Below are 20,788 nucleotides of genomic sequence, written 5' to 3'. Positions count from 1 at the left end.
AGCCTAACCCACCATCAGCGTCACCAGCGCTAATGGTGCCTTCGTTACAACTGGCTTGTTCTTTTATAAGGGCAAAGGTCAGAGGGCAGTGGCCTTATTTAAGAAATGTTTGTTGATCATAAAGTGATTAGCTGTTACAAGCTAGATATGTTTCTTTAATCCTTAACTGTGTTTTTTATGTCTAGAACATTTTTTTACGTCTGTTGTTTTTAAATTTGAACATAATTCTACTCAACAGTAGCGACTTATGTCTATGGGAATAACAGTGTGCCAGTATAAAGTAAATGCATACAACTTTACTAATGAATTATTTACTTAATTAGCCAAAAAGTAGTGGGTTTAGTAAACGAGCACGCGATCCGTTGTTGTTCGTGTCCTGCTGTGTTTCTGACCATAGGGATTAGTAGCCTAATACTAAGTCTCCTCTTCGCTCTGTTTTGGTAGCCACCGACCCCTGAGAGCAATAACTGCGGAATGGTTATGTTCACTGGGAGGCTAACTCTATGAGATTTAACAGTGGTTTTAATTTTGTTGTTTGAAAATAAAAGAGCCTTAGATATGTTCAATGTAAATTCAAGCACGCTGACTATAAACCAGCCCACTGCATTAAAAAGTACACTGTTGTCCCATATAGATAAATAACCATATACTCATACTCTATGGTGTATTGTAACTGCACAAACAAACTTTTCTTACATTACTCTCATGCCAGCTAAGCAGCATTCACTACCCAGCTCAGTTTATTTATTAATTTATAAACACAATGCTCATATGTAGAATTCATGTGTAAATCTGCACATTTCCTCACAAATACACACACAAACACACACACACTATCGACCTCTTGTGCACTTTGTGAGTAAATTCAGCTCTGTAGAGGCTAGAGGCAGCCCCTGTGCACCTGAGATGGGTCACTTGCGCTGAGGGCAATCAGCAATGAAAGCTTTCCCATTTGTAATAAACTGCAGCCTCTCAGAAGAGCAATCCTAGGGAGAATCCACCATACTCTCTGCTCACTATAACAACAGTGTCTGTAAAACAAATGAGCGGGGAGGTAATTGCAGACAAACAAAAATTACATTTCCAATAAAGGTTCTTGTCTCTTTGGGCTCCCAGAAGCCCATAGCCCTCCTCAACTGTTTAACAGCCTTAATATACCCTCTCATCAGCCTTCCTGTTGAGAAGCCGCCAGAGAGAGGTTATCAAAGCACAAACAGAGCTCATCTAATGTGAACAGGTTGAGGGTTTAGTGGTTAAAGTGTTTTTAGACCATTAAAAGGGGAAAGTGATGGTGGGGTTAGATGGATGAGAGCATTAGACAAAACACAGACAGTTTACATGGACCATTCTTTATAGCTGAAGACATTCATGGCACTGCAGTAAAGGTTTCATAATAAGAAGATGTAATAATGAGCCAGAAAAACAGATTTACTATGCAATCAAAGAACCTAAGGCATTGCTTTCAGGTTAGAAAATAAAGAGAGGTGCTTGCTAAAAGGACAATTATTTGTTTAAATCAGAAATTTTCAATATGAGATGTAAGTGTTTTTAAGGTGTTTTGGATGAATTGCCACCATAAACAAACATAAACTATCAGTCAAAGGTTTTTACTTTTCTCCTAATGATGAAATGAAATGCAGAAGTAGGTGCTACCTTTAATTTTACAAGCTGAATGTGTCATGTCAGAATCTCTCAGGCAATTTTAGGAGAAGGCAAGACAGCAACTGTTGCTCTTTGTCCTTGTTGATTCAACATGATTTTACTGCTATCCTTAACTTGACACAATTTTACCCATACAGCTCCCCTTTGGGTACAGATGCTTCTTTGGAGCTTTGTTGTCTCATGTTGCTTTAAAACTCACAAAACCAGCAGCACTCAAATTAATTTCTAAACCTTATTAGCAGTGTTTCTAATTGTGGGCAATTGTTCAATCCACAGCCAAAACCTCAAAGATATGAAATTTATAATGCAATGATTTAAAACCAGAAAAAAGCCAATACTACTATTTAAAACGCTTATTTTTGGGCCATGATGCTTGATAAATGATAAACCGTTGTCAAAGTAATGTTGATGGATAATTGTTGAATGTTCCAGCGATAGTTTTAAGGAAACACAGTCTAATGATTTGACAGCGTTGACGACAGCATTTGCCAAGGCTGAGATACAGAATCATCCAAAAAATCACTATATAGTACAATACAGAGTACTTTTACTTTGAATTACACACATCTTTGCACACATGCATGCCCACTCATGCAGTTTATCATACACAGAAACATTTGTGCACAAACTGTTCATGCCACACACACATAGTAAGAATTCCACTGAGTGCAACAGCAGCCATCTCCCTGCAGCACTGAGATCAAATCAGCGTGTTTATCTGATGGTGAACCTGACATTAGGCCAAACTAAAGGTCCCTGCTCAGCTTCCTCTTATCAGACCCTGCAAACAGTGAACTCTGCGGCCTGGCCCCTCACAGGGGGGGAAATTGATTACAGCCTCGGGCCGAAACAGCAGCAAGTCCGCAGCACTGTTCATTCCATTATGAGCGGGCTGAGGTGGCTATTAGCTACAGATTGTGGATCAGATCCTCAGATATTATTTGATCTTGTAACAGTGATGGGTTGAACAAGAGGTGGTGTAATCTGAGCTTGGATGCGGGGGTTGAGGGTTCATCTGACCTCAGTGTTGACTAAAGAGCCGCCGCGGTCAGAGCTTTTAACGAGAGGTCGCAGGAGTTCATATTGGTTTGACATATTTTACTTAAAATGGATGTATTGACTGTAGTGAATGTGGAACAGGCCACTAGTTAAGGAACAGAGAGCAGGACATATGTTGGAGGAAATGTTGTTACGGTCATGCTTTCTCCCAAGGTTTATTATTTGTTATTATAATGAAAAAACTACTGATTCTATTTCCACCAAACTTGGCAGATAGATGACGCCTGGGTTTGGAAAGAACCCATTCAATTTTGGTGAGGATGTGGATTTAGAGGCAGAATCAAGAATCTTTCATTAACTTTCTTTGATATCGCAACATGGGTCATTTTTTCAACTTTCAGGAAAAATAATGCACAGATCATAATTTTCCACTAAGGACTACATATTAAACAAATAAATCATTAAGCTTATCAGGCCTCTTCCTTTATTCTTTTATATTTCTACAATTAGAACTAGACAATCATGTGTGAGGATTGTTTGTTAACGGCGGAGGATTGCACTCTACATTCTGTAGTTTTAAAAGGTTTCGTATGTGTTTGTACTTACAGTGTATGCATCTGGGCACACATCTGCCTGTGTTTATCTATGTGCTATTATTCTGTATAAATCTATGAGAGAGAGAGCGAGAGAGAGATAAAGAGCACAAACTCTATGTGCAAGTGTGGCAGTGTGAGAGAAGAACTAACAGTTGTAGGGCATTCCTGTCGGTGTTCCTGTATGACTGTGGGTCCTTTGTGGCTTCCTGCAAACTTTAATACGAAGACAGGTTTGATGTAAACACTCAGAGGAGACAAAGCTCTGGAAACTCCCAGAGATATTTAACTGACTAATTCCTCCACCAGTTTTTCTTTCTCTTTGCTCATCTCTCTCGTCACTTTGCCTCAATCAATCCTCTGTGGCGGAAGAATCTAGGATACGCAAAACAAACACACCCTCTTTCCTCATCATCAAAAAAATGTGTGCATTTGTGTGTGTGTGTGTGTGTGTGTGTGTGTGTGTGTGTGTGTGTGTGTGTGTGTGTGTGTGTGTGTGTGCGCGCGCACATAGACAGATCCCCATCTAATAAACAAACACACTTTTAAGTTTAAATTTTGCTCAAGGCATTTCTTCTCCCCAATTAAACTTGTCGAAACTTTGTTTGCACCACTAGACAGGAAATTAAAAATTTTACCTGACTGCTGTTTTCCAACTAAAACAAATAGGTTAAGTCTAATAGGCTATAATCTATGTATGGTTTGTTCCCTCGTCTGGATAATAAAATTGATATTCCTCTAACTATTTACACTTGAGCTAAAAAGATAAATCTATTTTGTCTTACTGTAATAGTCTGATCAATTGCAGTTTGTGACTAATGCAGGTGGCTTCATTCATAAATTAAAAAAATTCCTGTTAGAGAATGAAACCCGAGTTCCCCATCTCCCATTCATCACCCACCACCACAACAGACTGAAGTGAGAAGGATCCTTTATATAATGTGCATATGGAATAAACTTATATCATTGATTTAAGTTTAGTTCTTAATACATTCATTCATTTTGTTACCAAAAGTATAATTTAAACAACTCTCTGAACTCTTCTTGCTAAATCAAAAAATATCACAATACCTGAAGTAGAAAACTGTGACCTACATCATTTGTACATGTCGTCATATCAAGCACGCTAATTGCAAAGTGGGATGTATCGGCCACATGCCTGAATTTCTGTGTGCACACCCCCACAGGCCGCCAGCCCCTCCCTCCTTCCTCTGCTCTGATGTGTTTTTCATGTTAACACTTTGCAGTGCCTTAGGTACATCATGTGGCTTCCCGCCATACACAGCCCTACCAAGCCCATTTAGAATGTTTTTATGGGATAACATCGTTTTTATTTTTCAATTAAATTTTTATACTTTTGTGTTTCTCCCCCCCTTTCTCCTTTTAAGGGTTGCTATTTTTCTCGTTTGATTTCCTTGTGTGCTGGTTTCCATTTCTGTTCCGTCTTTGTCTTGAAGAAATGCTGGTAGCTAACTCTGCTTTGGTCTCAAACTGGAAGCTTGGTTCATCTACCAGAGAATGAAAAGATCATTTATCCACATTCACCATTGAGTGAATTTGATTATGAAAAAATGTCAAAACATTTCAGCTAAAACACTAGTGAACAATCCAAAGTAAGTTTGGAGCGTTATTCTGGTTTTGTGGTTGTTACGTCACAGATGCAAAGTAACTACAGTTTTCTAAATTTCCCAATGTACTTTAACTTCACTTATTACTGTGCAACCCTTCTCAAATCTTTGTTTGGTGTCATCATCAAATATAACAATAAATTAAAGTAAAAAAAATACTTTAATGATTAAATACCTGCAGGACTTTGCGTTTAGTGCTAATGTGCAAATGCTAGCATGCCAACAAAGATGATTATACTTGCTAAACATTGTTAGCATTGCCATTGAAAGCATGTTACTATATTAGCATTTTGCACAAAGCACTCACGGTGGGTCTAACTTGGCAGTGGGATATTAAGCAGTTTTCAAACATAAAATCCAGAAAATGTAGGAGAGGCTCCAGAAAATGTGCAGAGCAACTTACTCACACTGCCCCTCCAAACCAAAGTCCGAACTTCAGTGCATGTCTGAAAGTAGCTTTAGTCTTGTTTCATTGACCACAGCACTATATCATGAACGTGATGCTGAGTGGTACCCCACACTCACTATAGTAAAAACAGTGCTTACAGTTTACTCTTTGCACACAGGAAGTGCAGCAGAAAGAGTGGCTTCTTTGGAGCAGTTGTTATAAGCACTGCTCACCACCATGAATGATTACGTAAAGACACACACATACAAATATCAATAGAGAATCCAGGAATGACAAAATCGCAGATTCACAGTACAACTGAGACACATGCCCTCTTAACAACAAAGATAAAGAGCACATGAATCACCAACATATTTCAACAATCATCACCTCGACAACAAACTCTGTGAGCAGAAATCAATCAATCAAAGCTTCTCAAAATAAAAAAGGCAGGCAGGTGGATCAAGCCTCTCATCTCTATCCCTCTTATCACCATCGCACCGATCTGAATCTTGATTTCACTGGTTCTGCTGATGAGGAGAACCAAAAGCTTTGAAGCCTCGGTTGGGCCGTGCTTCTTTACACCATACAGCCAAAGTGATGTCATATCACATCTGACACCCCAAAGCCTGAGAAATTGATCCCCTGTTATGGCCATTGATCGGGCTGGGGTTTGAACGTGCGCTCGGGCCGAGTGTGGAGGGAAGGGTCAGGAGTAAGATGTGTGCCTGGCTCAGTTCTTTTGTTATGGGAATCGATGTTTTCTCACCATGGGGGAGATTAGCCCATCAGGTCATGTGAGTAGCGCAGCGTGAGCTTGCGTTATTATGTTTGTATACATGTCTGTCTCCAATATGTCATTCTCATCTGCGTTTGTCCTTCCAAATATTACTTATGTGTGTACAGTTGCTTATTGGTTTTCCTGGAAATTGTATAAGCAGGGCCACACACACAAGCCCACATTTTCCCTGAGGACAAATACAAGTCTCTGTGCCATCTATCTCAACTACAAGTTCATACACGAAACTTAAAAATACAGTTTGCTGGGAAACCACGTTGAGAGATATTTTGGCATCAGTTCTGGATAATGGGTGCAAGTGCAGATGTGTGCAACAGTTACCTTAGCTTTGCTTAAATATAGTTACCCTATTTGTAAATGTTAGTTACCAGTAAATGTTAGGCTACATCCAGTAGCCAGTTAGCTTAACTTAAAGATTGGAATCAGCAAACCTAGCTGCTTAATGCCACCAGATAATATGCTACATCCAGCAGCATGTTAGCTTAGCTTGAAGACTGGAAATGGCTAGAAGGATCTGTACAAAAGGAACAAAATCTACCTCCCAGTACATCTGAAGCTTTCAGTTACATTTTATTTAATCAGCTCAAAAACCAAAATGTAAAAACACTGCTTTTCACACATGAAGAAAGAAGAGAAACAAAAGTGAGCCCGAGCTGGATCCAGTGCAAAGTGAAAAAAGAACAGAAGGAATAGAGTAGAGCGGAGAGCAGAGGAGGTGAGAGCTGAAGGCTTTGGCAGGGCCAGAACAGGCCATGAACAGACCAGTGCTAAAGGGCCCAGGACAAGTGTTGCCATGTCCCTCTGAAACCGCGGAGGCCGCTGGGTAATGAATAAATAAACACCCCCTCCAACCATCTAGCCTCTTCCTCTTCCTGCTCTCCACGTTTGGCAGCCAACACACACAGATGCAAATGCATACACACACGGAAACTGGCACAGGCACGTAAACAATACACACAAATGCATACATGCATGACTGCCATCGCCCTGACAGCCCAAACACACACTCACAAACATGCAGGCTTTGTGGCGCTCTCTCTCTCTCTCTGTGTGATTGTGTGTGTGTGCATGTGCCGGCGGTGTTCTTTAAACCCAACTGAACGTGTGCCTGCTTTGCCTTCATCATACTGTATTTCATTTGTATGCATTTTATTTGCCCATCCATATTTATCCAAGGCTGTTTGGAGACATTTGGCTGACGAAGCCAAAGCTAGGCAGCCTCAGTAAATTCCCACACTCATGCCATGTATAAGCCAACTGAGAAATCACCCACACGCCAACGTCGAGGCATGCGGTAACGCCATGTCAGAGCTTAAGAAAACAAGAGACAAAAAGCTGCGAGACTCCACATCTCCTGGCCTGACAGTCAGTGAAAATATTTTCAATTATTCAACTTGGTGGATTGAGCAGCCAAAGATGGAGCAAGGGCCTTTTAACGTGCAACTTGTTGTGACAACTCTAAACAACCCCCACTACCGCCTGATGAAATATAGATATTTTGTTTTGTTTCCAAGCAGATTAATTTGTCATTACCAAGTTGTTGCTATGGCGAAGGCTGAGATCTGATCCTGTAAAATGGCGAGAGGAAAGTGAGAACATGGAGGTTGTGTGAGAGCTGGTGAGTGACGGACAGAGTCAGCAGAAACATAGAAGGAAGACAATGAACACACAGAAACACACACTGTAAACTTGGGTTTGAGTGTTAGGAGGTTTTTAAGACTGACGTTGACTAAGTGATTATTACGTTTGACCTTTTTAACACCAAAGTTTTGGACTAAGCAGGCAGTGCAATGTAATAATACATATATCGTGTGCCTATGGAAAAAAAATCTCTTGTGTTATGCTCTTTTGTTTATTTCATTGTGCCAGAAATCACACTGGCACAAATGGCATTTACATAATTCTCTTACTCCAATAAAACACGTCTAAATAAATGGTTTTCAGTGGGACAGAATGAGTCTTTAAACATACATGAGTCCGTTTTCATTACAGCTTTTAATAAACTCTCAATCAAGTGTGGTCAGTCAGTGTAAATATGCTGCCATGGCCTGAGAAGAAAGGGATTTGACCAAAACATCTCCTCGTAAGTTGACAAAATGCTTATGAAATTAAATATTAGGACATTTGATTAGAATTAAACCTGACCTGCATTTTTGCATTTCCCTGCCAACACTGAGTTGTCCAACATTCCCAGTAATCCCTGTAGTTTATGTATTGTACTTTATGTCCTGATACTATGTTTTAAGAAGAAGTGAGCGACAGAGATCACACAGCCTAAAGCAGCAGGGAATTCTATCCAGGAAAAAGCAGTAAATTATATTAGATTTTAATTTTAAAATTAAAACTCACACTAGTGTCCAACATATTAATTTATTTTACTAATTCACACACATTCGTACTTCTACTTCTACTCTTACCACACACACACACACTTCCTGCTCTCCATTAGACAGAAAATTACATGGCAACCTTGACCTGTCTGCCCATCATAAATTACAGCACAGCCTCCGCTGGCACCTCATTCTGGTGTGTCATCAGCTTGCGCCCACAACCGCCATTACACTACATCAGTGCTTTGGTGTGTCCACTGTATGTATTACACCATGTTTTGTATTGTAAGTGAGCTCCTGTTGTCTTTGCAGCTGCAGAAGTGAGAACTGGGGATTCTGTAATGTTAAACCTGCTTGGGGGCGATTCTGCACATGTAAGCAGGAGGACAACATGGCCACAAATGATGTATGTATAAAATTTAAACTTAATCCAACAGAAATCATATTACATGATCTACATAAACTAAAGACAACAGGAATATAAGATCCACGGCAAACAAGCATGCTTCCAGGTCGGGACAGGAGGAGATAAAGAGAAAATAAGAGCGTCGTTTTAGTCCCATTTTATGATTTAGCTTATTAAGACTGGTGCATCCTAATAATAAATTGTAACCCCAAGCAGCTTTAATTGAACTTGGTAATTAAAATGATTCACATGCTGATCATTGGACCTGAGCACCACCTACACTCACTCATTCTTACACATAAAGAACCAGAACAGGTACAAAGACAAAGCGTTTACATCTGCATGTTTACAAAACTGAAACGCTGAGCAGGAACTTGATGCAAAAGGCAAAACGATGAAAATGAAAAATCCCCTTTCACATTGCGTCAATGCTTTTTGATGGGTTTGCCCGTCAATGTTTTGACCTCCGCTGGCCCTTTGTTACATCTGCCGGAGCATCAGCAGATAATGCTCAACGCGCAATGATCAACACTCGTCGTGTAAGAATAGCTGTCGTTGTAATTAACGCAAAAGTCAAGTAAACAAAGTAAAGTGGGACATTTCCAAAAGGATAGAATTAAATGTTTCACTTTAACCTTGAGTGATTATGGCGGTATAGTGAGTGCGTGTTTGTGCGTCTGTCTGTGTTCTGTATGCATGTGTGTGTCTCTGTGTGCGACGTGCGTTCTCTCTGCTCTCCATGCTGCTCTTCTCCCACAGTGCCCCTGGGACCCATCTGCCTCCCTGTTATTAATTCATCAGGCTTAACCATGCAGTGCTTTATGACTCTGTTTGGACTGACGAACTATCACACACACCCCTATCTCTCTCTCACCCTCTCTCAGGAACACGGTATTGAAAAACAATATCTGTCACTGGATGCTGAACCTACATTTGCAGCGTGATATGTCTACTGCATTGTCTGTTATATATGTCTTCCCTCCTGGCGTCGGTGTACCATCCTGTTGTCTCTATATGAACAATCGATATAGTGTGAATGAGTGTAGTATGTGCTCCATGTCTGCATCGCTGCCACCAAAGACAAACTTTCACCGCAGGAATTGTTCTTGATCAGTTCCCAAACCTATTTCACAACTAGAGCTCCACTAAGTAGAGCACATATCTCTGCCAAGGCGCAAAAGTCCTGTTAAATTCAAACAAACAGTCATTATAGCAAAGGCCAAATTCTCAGCTACAAATTGGTGGTAGTTGCAGGTTTTAGTCCCATTTGTTACCACACAGCAGCTGAAAAAATGCTTACACCACTAAAAAACACATTTAAATCCTAGCAGAAATATGACAGAGATTCACACATAATTCTCCGAGTAATGCTAAAGTTTAAAAAAAGCCTAACTCCATCCCCTGATCCGCATCCACGCTCAAATTTTCCGAGTTCTTCCCTGACCCATACTGCCTCCTTCCTCTAAGTGACATGATTATCACTCAGTAGTTTTTGCACAATCCAGCAAACAGACAAACAAACACAGATGAAAACATAACCTCCTAGGCAGAGGTAAAAATGTACAGTATCAAAACTGCCTTGTAATCTTTCAAGTGCTCCCAAAAAAACTAAATCTCTCAAAAAAATGCTTATAATAGATTAAAAAAGCAACAAAACAGAATATCATAATGCACTTAAGAGTCCCTACCAGCCAAGAATCATTTCTCAGAGGGACACAAACCTTCTCTGGGGCAGCCCTGACCTCCACAATTTGATTCACTTTCCTCTGACTTTACTCTGTGTGGCTAATTCCCATCGTGGAAACTATTTTTGGATTGAAAACACAGCTGATTGTGACCGTGTTCAAATTAACCCCCCCCCCCCCCCCCCTTTTTTTTTTAAATGCAGAGAAATCTAAACTTTGCATTGAAAGATAATCTACGAATCAATCAATGCCCTTCACGTGAATACGTCTTGATTGCCATGTCTAAACCTATTCCCATCAAAGACTGAGAGATCTGAGATTGCGGCACATCAAAAGAGTTTATCTAGCTCGTATTATGTGGCTGTAAATAGCTGCAGAAAAGAAACATGACACACTCACCGAGCACTAAGGAAGTAAGAGTGGAGAGTGAAGAAGTGAGAGCAGAAAATAAAAAAGACATTTTTTTACTGGCTACTCCTGCAGCTTAACTCCAGACTGAGCATTTCTCAAAAGACACAGAAATAAACAAAATAAATAGTTTTTCATCTTTACAGCTTAAAAAATCCGATTCTGTTTCTTGTGTCCGTTCTGTCCATCTCATCCTATGACGATTTGTTTTCTTATGCAAGAGTTCATATAACTTCCAGACGGTTTGATGACATATTTAAAATGTCATTTTCATTTAAATTAAAATTTGAGGACAGTTTTTATTTTCATTTCACAAACATAAAAGTTGGAGTACTTGGTGTGGGTGACTTTATTCTCCTCTTCATCCCTCAGAGGGCAAACACTAAACTTAAGGACATCCAGGGGGAGTCCTTGTGGGTTCTCCAGTGGCTTTCTACTGGGACTATACTGCCCCCCAGTGGACACAATGTCAACACAATTCTCTACCATGCAGAGTGGACGATGATCAGCATCATGGTCGGTAGATAAGAGTGTGTCCAGTCTCATTTTACAAGTCGTGTGGACAGGGGGCTCCTCTATCTCCTGGGGCAGGTTCAGGGTTTTTGTTTAAAGGCACTTAAGCATTAAAAAAGCCAATGAATGTTGTGTTCAAAGTGATCTAACGATCCAAGTGAAAATGCAGGAACCAACTATTCGATTTATTTAAATGTTTAAACAAACCCACCGAGGGCGAGTAGATTTAGTATCTAATCTCTGGTGTCTAATGCATTGCACTGTTTTTCAGCAGCCCAATAGCAAATACACATAAACACACCTCAGTAAAAAATGCCCAAGATACTTTAATACATTTGTTTATACTTTTTTTTTCATTCGTCTATACTCCTGTTGAGAATACTCAGCTGTAGCATATTTCCCACCTTGGAGCCTCTGCGGAACAAAACAACTGACAATGTTTGAAAAGGGCCCTGACAACATGATTGCAGATATGACAGTGAGCCACTTGTCACTTAAAGGAGAGAAAAGAGAGAGAGATGGGAACACAATGGAGGAGAGGAATGAGAAACGTTGACAGGAGATGCAGAACAGTGATCTGATGTGTTTTAAATAGAAGTTCAAAAGATGAGAAGAGGAACAAGAATGGTATGAATGGAATCATTAACTGGCTAAAATACAAGTTTAAAGGAAGAGGGAGAGTGGGGGTGTTCTAGTACGTCAGACTATGGGATGGAAAAGAAAGAAAGGAGGAAGAGGACAAGAAAAAGGAGGGGAAATTTCATTAGGAGGGACCATGAGAATAAAGCCAAGGTTAAGGTCAAATATGGAGCCGGGAAAAAGCTTAACAAAAATATGAGAACCACTTCACAGTGACAATTCAAATCACAGAGTCCCTCCAAATGAGCACAAACTTCATTAGGTCAAATCTTGCTTCATTGCCAACTGAGACACAAGCAATGTTGGTGCAATGGCTTCCTTATATGACTGAATCAGCTCGTCACATTTCATTAATATCTATGTGTGATGGATTGACCTGGACTTATCCACTGGTGCCAGATCAGTGATTTATTTCCTGAGAAATTGAAGAAATTTTTTTTTTTTTTTTTTAAAGATTCCGGGATTCGTCCCCTTGTCTGGATACAGACCAAATGTTATTGGTTCTTTCTTGGCTCATGTCCCATCCTTCCACCAAGTTCAGTGGAAATCTGTTCAGTAGTTTTTGTGAAGAAACAAATGAACGGGGTGAAAACATAAAAACCAAAAAGTATTCAGACTCTGAGTGATTCAGTCACAAGTGGACAACGTTAAGTACACGTGTAAACACATCTACATGCATCCTCGATGGAACACATACTTCTCAGACCACATTGGGATATGGTCTGAGAAGTATGTGTTGTGCGTAAATGTGTCTGTGGCCAAAGACAAAATAACTTTCGACATCACAAAACATAGTTTTCTGAAATAATTCCTAGATATTTTGTGACAGATTAGATATATTTCATCTTAACTATGAGAGACTTCACTATTCCTAAGCACTGTGCCTTGTGATGTAATATAATGCAGCTCGGGGACCTTCAGTCATGAACACGAGTTTCTCTTCTTTTCCCTGATATATGATGAATTTACAGGAATCTCCCCTGACAGACCTGACACAGTTCCACACAGTAATCCTGAAGTACACAAGATGGAACAGATATTTTGACAGCTTCAGGAAATGTTTAGACATTTTCTCCTTTTTCAAAAGACAAAAACATCTTTTATCTCCTCGGGTAAACTGCTGCTTTCTCTCCATTTCCTGCCCCGAGCAACCTCACTTAGAGCCTTTCCCTCTGGGGAGCTTTTTCTTGGCAAACAGGGCTGTTTATTTTACTAAAACGGGCCCTCACTTCAGCTGGTTTGTCTAATTAAAATGTTGCAAAAGCGTTGTGGAGTAGGCATTTTATTTAACGGCTAATTGTGCTGACACCAGGGACTGGGATATTTTATGCATACACTTTCCTGGATCTTGTGGAAGGAACACAATTGTGTGCACATGCTCTCACGCACACTCACACACACTCACACACACACAGACACACACTCACACACACACACAAACACACAGAGGAGATCAGTTTCTCGTTCATTGGTGGGATGAATTTTAAACAGTCAGGAGTATCGAGTTAATCAGTGAGAATTCTGTGGGGGAATATCAGGTTGCCTTTTTAACACGGGAGGATGCATGTATGATTAACGCATCGTTCCCCATCGGACTCAACAGAATAATTGTCTTGTTTACCAACAGGTGTTTTTAATCTAGACACAGAAATTAACAATCCTCGTTTGTGAGGGCGCTCTGGGGTTGTCATGTTTGAGATGTAATGACTCGTAATGTCAACAGCTCATGTCATCCTAATCGAGTACCGCAGGTCTATAAGTTTAGAAAGGACAAGTTGTATCTGAAAACAATCGAGAGTGTTTCGAGTGAACATTCAAAATGCTTAAGCTATTTACCGGAGTTTGTTATTCACATATGAAGATCGCAGCAGAAGATTCTCTGGGTCAGAACAACACAAACATGTCAAACATTCAGGTGGAGCCTGGGTAGGGCACGCAGGAGGCAGAACATGACGTATAAATTGCACGGTGGAAAACACGTGTTTTGGTTCAGAGCACATCAACGCCGACATCTGTGCTTATCGTCAAAACACTCATCTTTGGAAGTTGGCATCTTCGCCTGCGTCTTCTACGTGTATGGATCTTTTTCATCTTCTTCCACTTCTGAGGCCGTCACGTGTCACGAACGTCATCAACACGTCCGCGTGCTCACTGGGAATTTTTCAGATCATTTTTCAGCTGATTTCTCAAATGGACTGACTCAGACATTTTACCAGGGGACGGACTCGGACATTTGCATTATCACATACAGCCCCTCCAGATGTACACTAGATGAACTGAAGATGCTAAGTTTAAGAACAGACCGATATATGGAGTAAAAACAGCACATTTTAGTTCATTTATAATTAGTTAACTGCTTTAGAAGAATGAAAGAAATAAAATCTGTCTGGACCAAATTGAATTTCAAAGCATCTTATTCTTTTGCATCACATCCTCTCTCATTAAACCTCATTGTGTTGAGTCAAACTGTCTTGAATCACGCTGCATTACATCGTATCCCAATAGCAGTTGCTTCATATGTACTTTTAATGTATTGGCTTGTTGTCAGTGATTTGTGTCACATAAACCTCAGTGATGGAGATGCCATCCTTAAATTCCTTTAAACAGACATGACAGCAATGGAAAATAAAATCAATCAGTTAATATTCGTAACATAAATTCATTCAACCAGAAATAATAAAGCAAATCATGGTAAAGACAGGAGCAGAAATGTTCTCTCTGATGGGGTTGTGGTCTTCCCCAGATTCAGGTGGTTTGGGAAAAGGATGGTGTGAATTTGGTGCAGATATTGATGCAGTGAAGAAGGGCGGGGGGGGGGGTTCCTCAGTGATAGTAAAAGCCTGGCTAGTATTACCTTTTCACACGTCAGCCTGCAGCTGACAGGTTGCTAAAGCAAAGGTATTTTAACATCCAATTTCAACAGTTTTGTGCCACAGTTGAGAGAAACTAGGGGTGAAAATGAAAATGGACAAAGAGAACGACCTAAATGTGGGAATGGATGGAGGGTTTTTTTCTCTTTTGTGATTTCTTTCATCCAGTGAAGGAGACAAAAAACACCAGTACCTTTAATCAAGTGTGTGCGTGTGAGACCGTTTTACTAAAATTCTCAGGAGTTCGTGTGAAACAGGCTTGAGAGTTGAATCAATCCTCTCATTTGACTCTCAGCAAGAAAGCAAATAAAAACATTCCCCCAAATTACAGTATATTTCTTCTTCTTTTGTATTTTTCATATCTGACAATCATTTAAACACAAATAAATCATCGTATCGACACCAGATTGGGGGTAAACTTTGAGTTGCTCTTTAATGCCCCCCCCCCCCTCCCTCCAGCGAGCTGGATCCTATCCTATTTACAGAAGGGTTATCCAGGATTAAAGGGTGTTTCTGTCACTCTTATCTAGTGTTTGAGCACTTGATCACAGAGGCGTGCCTTAATCCGAACATCGATGCGGTTCCATCAACACGCTCTCCTGGAGCAACTTGCCAACAAAGCGGCTGTTGGGGCTTGTTTAGATGGGGCCACACACACACACACACACACACACACACACACACACACACACACACACACACACACAAACACACACACACACACACACACACAGGCAGATCTGTTTTAAAAGAACACTATTTCTGTTGCTCGCTTTGATAGCTGATGCCAAACGTCTAATCTCATAAACTTCTGCTTGTTCTCTGCTGACGGACTCAGACTTAAGATCTGTGAAGCGTTTGTGTGTGTTTTTGTGCATGTTATTGGAACTTCCTTGGGACTTTTTTCAGTATAAACACAGATTTTGTTGGGACCAGTAGTTCTAATCAGAACCAAAACATCACATCTGACATTCTTCTGTTAAAGTTTGTGTTTGGTTTAAGCTGTCGACAAATAATGGAAGTGATGCACCGTCTATAGCTGTGTAAACTGTGTGTGTGTGTGGAAATTTGTATAAAGAAATAATATTCTCTAGTTTATTATTGTTTAAATTTTCTCTTTAAATGTCGGAGCTCGTCCTAATCACCTCTCTCACCCTTCCTCTCCCTCAACCATCCACTCATCCTGACTCCCCCCACTCCCTTACCCCATAGCCCCTTCTCTCCCCTCCCTTCTCCCCCTCCCCAGACCTGTATCATATATGTAAATAAACTGTATACATTTCTTAGGAAATAAAAAATAAATAACAATGACTTGTATCCCAGTTTGCTCTTTTATTCCAGATGCATTTAGTTTTGATAGTTAGGCTAAGGGGCCAGGGAATGCATTAGATCAGTGTGTGTCCTCACTAAGATCTAAGGACAAGTGTGTGTGTGTGTGTGTGTGTGTGTGTGTGTGTGTGTGTGTGTGTGTGTGTGTGTGTGTGTGTGTCACACAGGGTTTTGTTTGGAAACCTAAGTGGGAGATTAAGTGCGGTTGGTTGATCACCAGTGGATTTGTTTACATCAGGCTTTAGACAGACATGATAAGCTGTTTATGTCAGAACTGTCATGAATAATTGCGAATGTTTGGGGCCTTCTGAGGTCTGCAACATGATGCCTCCCCGTGACTGAGCTATTTACTCATAAACAAAACTATATCAGACTTAAAAATTACCATTAACACCATTGTGCCCCTTTAAATAGAGAGTACATGCATCATTAACACATTTCTTTTCAATATCAGACTCTATAACTAGAGTAGTGGTTATACTGTATAAGTACACATATATTTTAAATATTCTATTGCAACTGTTTTGTAAATAAAAAAAATTAATTAGCCTACTGGCGGCTGGATGCAGTATAGGTCACTGGTTGGCTTCTCCGTGTTAGTGGATGGGACATTGGACAAACTGAATTCACAATAAACAATAAATACGTTTTTCTCAAAGATGGTTTCTGTCATTTTTAATCACACTGGTGTTCATTGAAGTCTTTTGAGAAGTGTGGTTTCAATTAGTAATTTGAAGCTTTAAAAAATAGTGAAACGTCAGGAGTGACTGCTGGTTCTGACTCACGATTGGTCGAGTGAGTATATCAGACTTCAATACCGCAGCAGATCACACCAGGGCAAGATGACAGCGTTGGCTTCTGGGATATTTTGACTTCATTTCTGGATAGTAGAAGGATGTCGAGACGCATCGTCCATCTTTATTCACAACCCATAATTTCCAGACTCTTTTCTTATTGCTTTTTTTCCCTTGAAAATTATGGATAGTTTTACGTCTTTGAGTCTGCAAAGTGAATGAAGCATTACTGAAGTTATCACAAGCCACTGAACTTTGCAATTTGATTTAGTGCAAGTTGTGAACAAAAGCATATATTGAGCCAAACATGGTGAACAACAGCAGATGAGATTGTAACAATAAAATCAATGTTTCAGGTAAAATCAATTCATTGTTCTCTTGAATTTCATAAACAATCTGAGTATTGCTGCAGACAAAGATACAGACGGACTGTGTATGGTCAAACGAGGGAAAAAAAAACGAACCCTGTGCTTCCCTTGTGGGCCCGCTGGCTATTTGACAGGACTGTATATCATACTCTTGGATGAGTTGTAATTGCAAGTGACTGCTCTGTGTTTCTCAGAAGTGGTAGTGTTTGTGTATGTATGTGTGTGTGTGTGTGTGTGTGTGTGTGTGTGTGTGTGTGTGTGTGTGTGGTGGGAGAGGGGGTCAGTGGTGTTTTTGTAAAAATAAAAGGAGAAGTGTTGCGCTTGCTGTGGATTCTTTAGGAAATTGCTGTCGCACATGCAGGGGCTGGAGCCGGGCCCTGGCGAAGGAGACGGAGTCTGGCTCCCAGAACCATTACTATGCCTGCTGGAGCCATGGAGGCCAAGCTGTGTGTGGAAGTGTGTATTTTGATAGTACTGCGTGATGTTAGGGGCTAAGCTGGACATGAGATTGTGCGTGTGTGCAGGAACCTCTATCCACAGCGTTCTTGAAAAAACTATTAAACGTTATTAAATTTGACTCTTTTGTTTCAATAAAAGTTATTGTTGCATGACAAGTAAGAGCAGGGACTGTTTTTAATCTACCAAATTAAAATCTTACTTTTCACAGACTGTGATATTATTGTTCTGCGTCTTTTGGGTTTGGTCTCTGGATCAGGTTTACACAAGTTCCTCAGGTTCTTTTCTACATAGTTTTCCAAAATAATCTAATTCTTGACAGTTAGTTACACTAAGGTGCTAAAATGTATTTTGCATACATCTTTGTTTATAATGCCGCACACAGCATCATTTATTTTCATGGTGTGCTTGTGTGTATGTTATAATTAATCTGAAAATGTGAGTGTATGTACTGTATACGTATGTTTACTAAGAAGATCCAAGCTGAATAGGTTTTCCTATAAATCTTGGTAATGTGGACAGGAAACTGGAGTCGCCACCCTGGTGAAACCCACAGACTAAACACTGATGACCCCAGTTATGACCTCACACACACACACACACACACACACACACACACACACACACACACACACACACACACACACACACACACACACACCAAAAAGACACATACAAGCATTTCCGACCAACTAGGTTGAAGCAACTATTTTGTGTTTACTAGTATAGCACCAGAAACATTTGGGGCATTTACTAACGGTTAATTTCACCATCAATTAATCTTTCATTATTTACCCCATTGAGAAAAACAACTTACAGTAAAAGCTCCAACCAATGAATTTTGGGCATTTCTGCTTTTTATAAAATACATCATCAATTAAATAATAATCAAAATAGTCACTCTTTTATTTTCCCTCAATCAACAAATCAAGTGTTACTTCAAAACATTTTGTGTGTGTCCAGCACACACCAACATAAAAACTCACTCACACACACACACTAGCTCCCTGAAGAGGAATGAGGATAAAGGACTTTGGAGACCCTGGAGTAAAAAATAGAATGAACACAATAATAAAAAGAAAAGACAATTCAGCGAAATAAGTTATTATTAAATATACTATGTGTTGACTACATGAAGTCAAACCAGAGCAAACATGAATGATACTGAGAATATTAAAATATAAAAGCATATATACTTATATATAAGTACATCATAGTATTTTGTTTACTGTCTAAAAACCACCTCCATTGTTTAGGAAGGAGCGAGCAGTAAATGAGTCTCTGTCTCCCTCTCCTGGAAGACACTGGCACAGAGGTATCATAGTGAGGCAGCAGTTTAACCAGACTTGTAACCCACGTCCCAGTGACTTCCATTTGCCCTCAAATCCCAACAAGAACTGTTAGGTGGACCTTTGACCTGATACCACACACTGGGGCAGCCTCATTTATCACCTGGATGTGGAGTGTTGCAACAGGGGGATGTGGGGTGGAAGAGGGGGGTTAGCAGAGAGGGGTCATTAGTGAACAGGGCAGTGCCCATGTTGGTTTTTTAAAGGAGGTGTGTGGCTTTGGGGGGTGCGAGCACTCTTGAAGGCAAAGGAGGCTTTTATGTACGTGTACAAAAGTTACAGACAGAGAGACGCTGTCTGGTTTGATTCTGATTGGCCGGGGGGCCGGGGATGCAGGGAGGTCACGGAGTCACGACTGATGAATGTTTTGTGATACTCAGGAGGGGTCGCCACGAGAGGGGAGCGCTGCGTGGTGTGGTTTGAATTAGAGACGAACTCGCCTCCTGAGAAAAAAAGGAAATACACAGAGCGTCTGTGTATTTACTGTTGTGACTGGAGCTGCCCCTGACATGAGCAGAGCAAATGTTGTGAGACGTGTATTCAAACATGGATTTAAGAGTCAAGCTTCAAACCAAAGATCTGTTATTCAAACACATCAACATTCCTATTGTATATATGTCCTTTGTTTAATTGTTGCACCACATCCTTTTCACCACCAGCACTGCAGCACCCATTGACAAAGACTGTATCATGCATGTAGATTAAACCCTTAACAACAAGGAGAGGCCCAACAGTCCCCTTACATCCAAACAAGTATTACAGCTCAGACCACTCCACATTACATCAGCTGCATGTTAGTGTCCTGTTAGTTACCATAGAAAAAACCTTCACCTCTACGAACCCACATCTAAACCCACCTGGAGAGGGTTAGACTAGGGTTAGGTTCAAGTTAAGAGCTAATAACTTAGTTATAATGATTAAAGTCAGGGTAATAAGCTAGTGAAGCCATTATTGGCAACTAATGTGTGTGTGTGTGTGTGTAGGAACTATCTTACCCAATGAGGACGGTGTAGACTGAAGCTAGCAGGTCATTAGCTCATTTAGCCTTCATTTCCACCTCAAGCTAGCCGGCTGTTAGCTTAGCGTGATCCGGCCTCGGGAGTTTCAACGGTCAGTTAGCTGTTAGCTAACTCTTAGCAGGGATATATTTGAGATTAACTAATGGAGGAGAGTTCATCAGCATCCGTCTGGTTAAACTTCTATCAACGAGACACTTCGTGAAAGATAAAACTTACATGTGACTTTCATCCATTCACACGCGAGAGAACACGAGAAGCTACGACGCGCGATTTGACCGTGAACGCGTCCGAAGACGAGCGTCTTCCCACCACGAGCTTAAAAACACCAGGTCACCTGACTTCACCTGGAACTTTTTTTTTTCTGCGTCTTTATTAAACTGAGCTGAAAGTTGGAGACGGTTCCACTGAATTCTACATTTATTATTTACTTCCTGTCCATAACTGAACCTGCGGTGGAACTTAGAGATAGAGTAGAAATAAAACTTGGAATTAAATGAAGAAAGTTTACAAAGAAGTTTCATCTCTACTTTTATTTATCCTCAGAAACGACCTC

The 20,788-nt window shown here is 40.4% G+C and overlaps 1 long non-coding RNA gene across 1 annotated transcript in view; it reads right to left on the bottom strand.

Moving 5' to 3' along the window:
• Positions 1-20,778, bottom strand: part of LOC138413621 (uncharacterized) — a 68,199-nt gene extending 47,421 nt beyond the window's left edge. Inside the window, exon 1 of the long non-coding RNA XR_011246022.1 lies at positions 20,212-20,778. This is a non-coding gene — a long non-coding RNA (uncharacterized lncRNA). The remainder of the gene's footprint in view (positions 1-20,211) is intronic.
• Between the last annotated feature and the right edge of the window lie 10 nt (positions 20,779-20,788).

The sequence above is a fragment of the Paralichthys olivaceus genome, chromosome 14 (genome assembly GCF_024713975.1).
Source record: "Paralichthys olivaceus isolate ysfri-2021 chromosome 14, ASM2471397v2, whole genome shotgun sequence".
In the NCBI taxonomy this organism is placed as follows: domain Eukaryota; kingdom Metazoa; phylum Chordata; class Actinopteri; order Pleuronectiformes; family Paralichthyidae; genus Paralichthys; species Paralichthys olivaceus.
Note: the sequence above shows the minus strand (reverse complement) of the source record. Positions and strands in the feature narration are given on the sequence as shown.